Source organism: Nyctereutes procyonoides, unplaced genomic scaffold (assembly GCF_905146905.1).
Source record: "Nyctereutes procyonoides isolate TBG_1078 unplaced genomic scaffold, NYPRO_anot_genome, whole genome shotgun sequence".
NCBI classification, from domain to species: domain Eukaryota; kingdom Metazoa; phylum Chordata; class Mammalia; order Carnivora; family Canidae; genus Nyctereutes; species Nyctereutes procyonoides.
The window spans coordinates 16,158,223-16,167,950 of record NW_026575128.1 but is presented as its reverse complement, the minus strand read 5'-3'; the positions used below and the strand labels follow the sequence as shown (position 1 = coordinate 16,167,950).

Sequence of the window (9,728 nt, the reverse complement as noted above, 5' to 3'; positions counted from 1 at the left end):
ACTGTCTATTCTGAAAATCCTATTTCAATGACCTTTAAACAACAAGAACTCCTCCTTCTGTGCCTGTGCCTCTTTCCTTCTGGTCTTGACATATTAGGTTGAATTATTTGTTCTGTTTTACCAGTTAAAATAGGTTTTGTGTAGGATCCTTCCAGAAGCCCTCTCTGAGGCAAGGACCCATATGGAAGTGGCTTAGTAAGGAAAGTCCTCAGGAGAACAAGTGAGGGAGTGGTGAAGCAGTTTCCCAAAGGGGCAGGAACCAGAGTCAGATTGCGTGTGATGCCCCAGACACACCTGGACCTGCTGGGAGCTCTAGGGTAACAATTAGGCTTCAGAGTTTGTCCTGTCCTAAAGACAGGCTTTTGTACTCCTAGCCAATGACTGCTCAAGGGCTGGGGTGGGAGGTCAAGTGGATTTGTAATACTCCCAGGCACTTCCAACCCTCTGCACTGTGAGGCAGAGTTCAATGGTGTGTGGGGGTGGGGGAAGGCGAGGAGCAGCAGGAGTCCAGTGCTCAAGGGCAATCCTCAGAAAGCTGCAAGTGAGTGTAAGCTTGTAGCAGCAGAGCGTGCAGAAGCTGGAGGAAGGGTGTACAAAGCTGATAAGTGGGAACTGAGAACACGGGTGGGTGGGGGGAAGCCCTGCAGTGACCACTTCTTGCAGATGAATCTTTTCTCAAAGTACCTGTTATGGGCTGAATTGCTTTTCCCCCAAATTCGCATGCTGAATTCCTAACCCCCAGTTGGCCTTAGAATATGACTGTATTTGGAGATTAGGTCTTTAAAGAGGTAATTAAATTAAAATGAGGACATTAGGATGAACCTTAATCCAATCTGACAGTTATCTTTATAAGACAAGGAGATTTTGACACAGACAGATATACAGAGAAGACCGTGGGAAGACCCAAGGAGAACAGAGACATCTACAAGCTAAGGAGAGACGTTTCAAAAGAAACCAATCCTGACAACACCTTGATCTCAGCCTTCTAGCTTCTAGAACTGTGAGAAAATAAACTTCTATTGTTTAAGCCACCCAGTCTATGGCAGCCCTAGCAAACCAATATATATCCTTTGCATCAAGAAGCAGAAGAAGGTATCCCTTCTATAACTATATCACTTTTAACAAACAGACATCCAACAAGAGCCTTTCTGTATGTACCTGGATACTTTGTAGGAAGGCCACAAAGTTAGTAAAAATACTTATATTTTAATTCAATATTTCTACTCTCTTAATGAAACGTTACTGCCTTCATTTCCAGTTGCCCCTAATTCAGCCACAACACTGTCCAACATGCCAACTACTGCTAAGTATTTTATAATAACTTATATAGCTTGATTCTACCTTCTTTGTTCCAACCTACGTAAAAGACATTCCAAGGCCTATGTATTTTACCAAACGATTTTAAAAGGTTTAAATAATATCATGTTTCCTGATTGCTTAGTCTCATTCAACATAATGATGATCTATTGCTCTTCCTTCAGTAGATGCCTGCAAAGAGAACAACTATCTTTTCTGTAAAGCCTAAACAAGCCATACTGCTTTTTTGAAAAAAAAAAAAAATACAGTTTTGGTGCCCTGAGTCCACTACCTGGAACATAATATCTCTGCATGGGAATAATATCTCTATAAGAGCCAAGAAACAGCTATTTTCGAGAATTCTAGACATACTACAATTTCACAGATGTACTCTTTACTGGGTATGATTAGATATGTTCTCTTTTCCTTTCATGTATAAGAATAAGAGAAATAAGACAAACCTATGACTAATGGAATTCTATATTCAAAAAAATTTTTTTTGTATTTAAATTAGCATTATCCGTAAGTATGAGACACCAGAACTACATACAGCACTTAACAAGCCTTAGTTGGTGATGCTTCCAGAGACATGGTGAGCAGGGGAAACAAATCAACATCAGAATGAGTGTCTATTCCATTGGAGGCAGGTCAGTACCACTTTATGGTATGATCAACCTGCCCCAAGGTGCCTGGCTGTCCCCAAGTGCATGTGGCTAAAGATTAGCCACTTTGCTGGTACATCGGGTAATAGTGATGTCAGTAAGCACATTAGTAAGGGGAAATCCATGTCATTGAGCCCATTTTATTTATGAATCCATTGAGCAAGTTCTGGAGGGAGCTGACCAGCACTCACAGAATAGGTCCAGATGGTGGAAAGTCTCCTTCATTTTGAAGATTCACAAGATGCATAAATACTTTCATAGTCTAGACCCAATTTAAGAGGATCTTAAATCTATCCACATATCCCTTATCTTCCTTGTCATCTATTTTCTTACCTTGCCCCTTCCAAGTCCCTGACCATACAGCTAACAATTGACCTCCTTTTTTTGTATCACTGTAGGACCTTATCTCAACCCAGCTCCCCTAATAGGGAAAGTGGACAACAAGATGTGCTACCTGAAGTTCTACCCACTAGAAGGAATTTTCTTCTCTACAGAATATAATATAATGGCGCATACAGTATAACAGTATACTTTTCACCACTGCCAGTCTCCTGTGCTGAGTAGCCTATAAAGGCTAAAAGCTTTCCCTCTTAGCTCACTGATCATACGAAGCTCTCCGTGAGGCCCTAGGCATAGGCTGAGCATGGATGACACGTGATAGGAGTAGACATACTGGGAATGGAAGCAGCTCATGTGGCTTACTTATATAGTTAGACCTGAGCCTGGTCTTATAAGTACTACTTGTAATTAATGAGTGATGTGCACCTATTTTATGGTTTGGGATCAGTTTGGGCTGTGGAGTCACCAAGTATTTCATGGCTGAGTGTTTTTATACCGTCCTGGAGTTCAGTAGCTTCTCAAAAGAGCCATTTGCTGAAGAAATGCTTTCTCAGTGATACTCTATTAGGGCAAAGCTAGCTTCACCTGGCAATTTCAAATGCTTATCCTGCTGGCCTTAATGTACATATGTTTCTATCATACCAGTGTATCTCAAACCAAAGAGCCCCCATCTTTGCTTTGCTCTAACTGGTCAAATAAGAGATTATTTTATACCTCAAATTTTCTCCCACTTGCTCCTCCTACCTGCTGATTAAAAAAAAAAACAATGAGGAAGAAATAAAGTATGGAGGGTTAGAGAGCCCTTTAGGAAATTTTCCTATATTGGGCTCTGGATCCCATAAAACTGCCATATAAGTATTTATCCTTCTCATGGGAAGCATATGGGATTAACAGACTGTGACAATGGTCTTTTATTTTTCCATAATATTTTAACTTCTATCTGTTAAAAGCCTTTCAAGACCAAAGAAAGCAACTTAAAGAAAGCAATTTATATTATAAAACTTTTATTCGATCTAACACTTTATCTTGCTCTTTTGAGTTCAATGGCTTCACCAGGGGAGATGTGAGTGAGGGAATTCATACCTTTTTATTATGGAAAGTTTCAAACATACATAGAATGGAATCTTAAGCCTCTATACACCCATCGCCCAGCTTCAGTAATTATCAACACTCTGTTCCTCTTATTTATATTTTGTCCTTCCCACCACGAGTTTTTTTTCTTTTGCTAGAGTATTTTAAAACAATTCAAGACATCATATCATTTCACTTGTAAATACTTCAATAAAAATCTCTTAACACATACAAATTTTTATAGCCATAACATAACCATAACTTTATTATCATACCCAGCAAAATTAATAATTCCTAATTCATCTAAAAATCGGTCCGTGTTCAGTTTTCCCCAGTTGTCTCAAAATTCCTTTTTATAGTTGGCTGATTTAAATCAAGATCTAAACATAATCTACATATTGCATTTGGTTGGTAGGTATCTTTAGCCTCTTTCTCTTTTAAAAAAGTTAAATACAGGCTTTCTGCTGAAGTAATTTATATTTCTTCCTGTTTCCTAAAATAGACATCACATTTCTAAACCCAACAGAAAAACCTTAGCTGAAGAGCCATGTATGAGACATTCAGACTGGCCCAAGAAAACTGATAATGAATAAATGAATTTGAATACATTAAGGTGAACTTTCACAACAGAACCGTAGCCTTTAGTTAGAGACACCCGAACCAAAGGCAAAAATCTGCCAAGATTAAGGCAGGTTTCTTTTTTTTTTTTTTTTTTTTATTTATGATAGTCACAGAGAGAGAGAGGCAGAGACACAGACAGAGGGAGAAGCAGGCTCCATGCACCGGGAGCCCGACGTGGGATTCGATCCCAGGTCTCCAGGATCGCGCCCTGGGCCAAAGGCAGGCGCCAAACCGCTGCGCCAGCCAGGGATCCCTAAGGCAGGTTTCTTATTGTTACTTATTTATTTTTCTTTTACTGCTCCAGTCAATGAGAGGAAAACTTTACCGAGGCCCCAGGGCCTTGGGGCTCTGGCAGGAGGCCACCCCCAGCCAAGGAAGAGCTGGTGCGGAAGCCTTATTCGACCTTCCTGGGGCCAGGTATTGGTGGGGCTGCACTACTCAGCAGGTGACAGTGCCGGGGTGCACTGAGCCTAACACTTGTGGCCAATCATCTTGTCGCAGTTGTATTTCTGGGCCAGCTGGTGGAGGGAAGGCTCAATGATGCCCCCTCTCAGGTGAAGCACCGAGTGCAGGATGGACTTTTTCTGGCTATTGTTGTCTGAGGCAATGGGGCTGTCCTCTGACTGTTGGCCAGCAAAAATCAGATGCTGCTGGGCCGGCAGGATGCCCTCCTTGTCTTGGATTTTGGCTTTGGCATTCTCAGTGGTGTCCCTGGGCTCAACCTCGAGGGTCATGGTCTTGCCGGTGAGGGTCTTCACAAAGATCTGCAACTCTGCGTCTGCCACAAGGCCATCTCCTTGAAGAGGAAATGTCTTTTATTTTTAAAACATATATACAACACTACATGTTTTATTTTTTTCCCTCCATGTTCATGTTGTGTTCATCTTTATATTATATAGTGTGAATACAAGCTTTCATTTTTTTAAAAAGATTTTATTTATTTATTCAAGAGACAGAGAGAGAGAGAGAGAGAGGCAGAGACACAGGCAGAGGGAGAAGCAGGCTCCATGCAGGGAACCCGATGTGGGACTCGATCCCAGGACTCTAGGATCACGCCCTGGGCCGAAGGCAGGCGCTAAACCACTGGGCCACCCAGGGATCCCACAAGCTTTTATTTTATTTTATTTTATTTTATTTTATTTTATTTTATTTTATTTTATTAAGATTACTTATTTATTTATTCATTCTTGAGAGAGAGAGGCAGAGACACAGGCAGAGGGAGAAGCAGACTCCGTGCAGGGAGCCCGACGTGGGACTTGATCCCGGGTCTCCAGGATCACACCCCAGACTGAAGGTGGCACTAAACTGCTGAGCCACCCAGGCTGCCCTCCCACAAGCTTTTATTTATTTATTTATTTTTAAATAAATTTATTTTTTATTGGTGTTCAATTTACCAACATACAGAATAACACCCAGTGCTCATCCCGTCAAGTGCCCCCCTCAGTGCCTGTCACCCTTTCACCCCCACCCCCCGCTCTCCTCCCCTTCCACCACCCCTAGTTCGTTTCCCAGAGTTAGGAGTCTTTATGTTCTGTCTCCCTTTGTGATATTTCCCACACATTTCTTCTCCCTTCCCTTATATTCCCTTTCACTATTATTTATATTCCCCAAATGAATGAGAACATAAAATGTTTGTCCTTCTCTGATTGACTTACTTCACTCAGCATAATACCCTCCAGTTCCATCCACGTTGAAGCAAATGGTGGGTATTTGTCGTTTCTAATGGCTGAGAAATATTCCATTGTATACATAAACCACATCTTCTTTATCCATTCATCTTTCCATGGACACCGAGGCTCCTTCCACAGTTTGGCTATTGTCCCACAAGCTTTTAAATACAGTTTAAAAATTTAACAGATATGGGGCCCCTGGGTAGCTCAGTCAGTTATGCTGCTGCCTTCGGCTGGGGTCATGATCTCAGGGTCCTGGGGTCGAGCCCTGACCTTGCTCCCTGCTCAGCAGGTAGTCTGCTTCTCCCTCTCCCTCTGCCTCATGTTCACTCTCTCTCTCTCAAATAAATAAATAAAATCTTTGAAAACAAATTTAACAAATATTTAATGCAATTAAAAAAAAAGATGGCATAGAAAATTCCCTTTGGTTTAAATCTTGTACAAAAAAAGTCCTCCTTGTACACATCAGCAGGGTTTCCTTTTTGCCTTCACATACTTAGTGTAAGATATTACTGCACAATCGTGTGACTCCAAGGCAAACACTTGGGCACCGAGCAGGGTGACTGTCATTGTATGGAACTGCTTTCTTCCTGTGGGAGAAGCCACTCGCGCACATTGGTAGTTTCCAAGGAGGAAGTGGAAGGCTTCGGCGGAGATTGTCATCCGTCTCCAAGGGGCCACATCTAAAATAACTGTTTAGGATGTCCTCACAAAAGCGACATAGGCTGGAGAGCTATTTCAAATGTTCTTATAACCAAACTTTAGAAAAGTGCACTTTATTAAGAGGTGCAGGAAAACCAAACACACAGGCATCCAAAGTAGGCATATCTCCAAAGGAAAATGGACGTGTCCCCAGTCTGTTTGCCAGAAGGCTTAGGCACCCCCTGGCATGTCTGTGTATATGTGCTTCCACTTCTCAGAGGGGAGATTCTCCTCCCATCAGGAGAAAATTATGTTCAGTGCTCCTTAAGACATCCTTCCAGGCAGGATCAAACCAAAGAGAAAAGGAATTCGTGAAGCAAACCCAATAATTTTGTCACAGTAAAGAATTTGTGCCTCTCAATCAAGTGCCTTTTCTAGGAGAGCAATGTAAGCCAGAGTATCTGCCCCCTGTTTTGCCAAGAATTCATAGTCAGAACTGTACTTGTGTTCTTTTTTAATTTTTTGAATTTTAAAAAATTTATTATTTTAAAGATTTTATTTACTTATTCATAAGAGAGAGAGGCAGAGACAGGCAGGGGGAGGAGCAGTTTCCATGTGGGGAGCCCATGCGGGACTCGATCCCAGGACCCTAAGATCACCACCTGAAATGAAGGCAGATGCTCAACTGCTGAGCCACCCAGGCGTCCCCCCCCCCTTTTTTTAGTATTTTATTTATTTGTTTGAGACAGAAGGAGAGAGAAGCATTAGCAGGGCAGAGGGAGAGGGAGAGGGAGAAGCAATCCCCCACTGGGCCTGGAGCATGATGAGGCACTTGATCCCAGGACCTGGGGATCATTCCCTGAGCTAGAGGCAGATGCTTAACCGACTGAGCCACCCAGGTGCCCCTATATTTGCGTTCTTAAAAAATTTAGTGTTTTTGTCAGCTGAGAAATCATGTTGGTACCCCTCCTCTTGAACCTCTCAGTGTATTATCTATGACACTGATGTCCAAGAGTGCATCAGAAAATTTGGCCTAAACCATCACCACCAGGTTACACCACTGTGTACAGTGGGAGCCTCCCCCCACTTCCCCAGCAGCTGAGCTCCAAGGCAGCCACCATCTTGCTGGGCCTGAACTTTGCTACTTTTAAGTCTCTCTCAATCAGTACTGGTTTGTTACTGGTTTCATTTTGGTTTTGTTTTATGCCATTGATTTATTGAAGTAACTGGGTAATTTGTCATGTGGGATTTCTCACATTATGGATTTGGGTTTGTAATCTTGTGATGTCATTTAACATTTTTCTAACCTCCGTATTCTTTATAAACTGATAACTGCATCTAGAGGCTTGATAATTTTTGTTTTTGTCACTCAATACTTTGTGAGCAGTGCTCTCTAGGCTCCACTGCATCAGATCAGGGCGTGGTCCAATTTGTAGTGATGTTGATATTAATCAGTGGGTTCAGGAGTTTCCAGCCTGGTTTAAAGTTTGTCATCAACTTACCACCCCAAACTTTTAATAATAATTGATGATGATTGCCTAGATCCATTATTTCATAAAGGAGTGCAAAGTAGTGATTTTTCTGTTTCCACCTTTTTTTTTTTTTTTTTTTTTTGCTTTTGTTAGCTGTGGTTTTTCTGTAAATTATTTTCTCTCACCATTGATTCTGATAGTTTGAAATACAAGACATGCAGGAAAGGCACCTGGATCTTTCCCTTTAAAAAAAAAAAATTAACAGGACACCTGGGTGGCTCAGCAGTTCAGCATCTGCCTTCAGCTCAGGTCGTGATCCCGGGGTCCTGGGATCGAGTCTCACATCAGCTCCCCGCAGGGAGCCTGCTCCTCCCTCTGCCTGTGTCTCTGTCTCTGTCTCTCTCTCTGTGTCTCTCGTGAATAAATAAATAAAATCTTAAAAAAAAAACCAACTTTCAGAATAATGAGATCATACTCTAGCAACGTCCAAGGGTGATCAACAAGGTTTTGTTTTTTTAAGCCATCACATTTTGGGGTGGGCTTATTATGCAGCAGTAGGTATGAGACACAAAGGGTTAGCATGTAGCAATGATGTTTCAAAAAATTATCATTATGAACTCATGGATGTTTATATATTCCATGTGTTTTTATTCTTTGTAGTCAATAGTTTTCTTGATGCTGAAATTGTATGTAAAATTGTATATAAGGGACGCCTGGGTGGCTCAGTGGTTGAGCGTCTACCTTTGGCTCAGGGCGTGATCCCAGGGTCCTGGGATTGAGTCCCACATTGGGCTCCCCATGTGAAGACTGCTTCTCCCTCTGCCTGTGTCTCTGCCTCTGTGTCTCTCATGAATAAATAAAATCTTTTAAAAATTATATATAAATGTATGTATAATATATTTATATACTTTTATTTTCCTTTCATTATTACATAAAAATATAATACTATACACACCTTTTCGCATGTTACTTTTTTCACCTTTATTCTAGGGATCACTCTTCAGCAATATAGAGAGATATTCTTCATTCTTTTTAGAGTTTAATAGTATTCCAGGGCATGTATGTCCCATGGCTTATTCACCTGTCCCATCCTCTATGGAAAGACATGCAGGGGGCGCCTGGCTGGCAGTTGGTAGAGCATGGGACTTTTAGCCTTGGGGCTGTGAGTTCAAGCCCCAGGTTGGATGTAAAGCCTACTTTAAAGAAAAAAAGAAAGATATGCTGGCTGTTTGCAGCCTTTTATTATTACAAAATATGCTACAATAAATAACCTTAAGCTTCCATCATTTCAAGGTTTTACCATTGTATCTCAAGTATATTTACCTAGAAAGGAGGTTGCTTGGGCAAAGGGTAAATGCACAGGTAATCCTGCTAGCTATTGTCAAATCCCTGTCCAGGGTCATACCATTTTCATCCCCATCAGCAACACAGGAAAGCACATGCTTCTCTGCAGTCTTACCAACTTGGTGCGTTGTCAAGTTTGGGATTTTTGCCAATCTGATAGGTAAGTAATGGATCTCAGTTTAGTTTTAATGTGCAATAATTGTCTTATTATGAGCAAAGGTAAGCATTTTTCCACATATTTAAGAGCTATTAGCATTTATTTTTCTATAATTTTCACATTTTTCTACTGGGTTGTTAGACTAGGATTTGAGTTTCTTTGCAATATTTAGAAAATTTGGGTATATTAAGGATATTGGCCCTTTGTGATATTAATTACAATTTTGTCCCATTTTTTAATTTAACTTTTGATATTCTTTTTTTAATACATATATTCTTGATGGTATGTTGTGTAGGCATTTAAATTTTAAAAAAATTTTAGACAGACAAATTTTCCCATTTTCCTTTATTGATTCCAGATATAGAATCACAGTTAGGAAAGTCCTCCTCCTTCCTAGGTCGTAAAGAAATTGACCTATATTTTCCTCTAGTATTTGTATGACTCAGTATTTTTT

At 40.9% G+C, this 9,728-nt stretch overlaps 1 pseudogene; it reads right to left on the bottom strand.

The window, feature by feature from the left end:
• Positions 1-4,459: 4,459 nt before the first annotated feature.
• LOC129520492 (metaxin-3-like) lies at positions 4,460-7,349 on the bottom strand (annotated as a pseudogene).
• Positions 7,350-9,728: the final 2,379 nt, after the last annotated feature.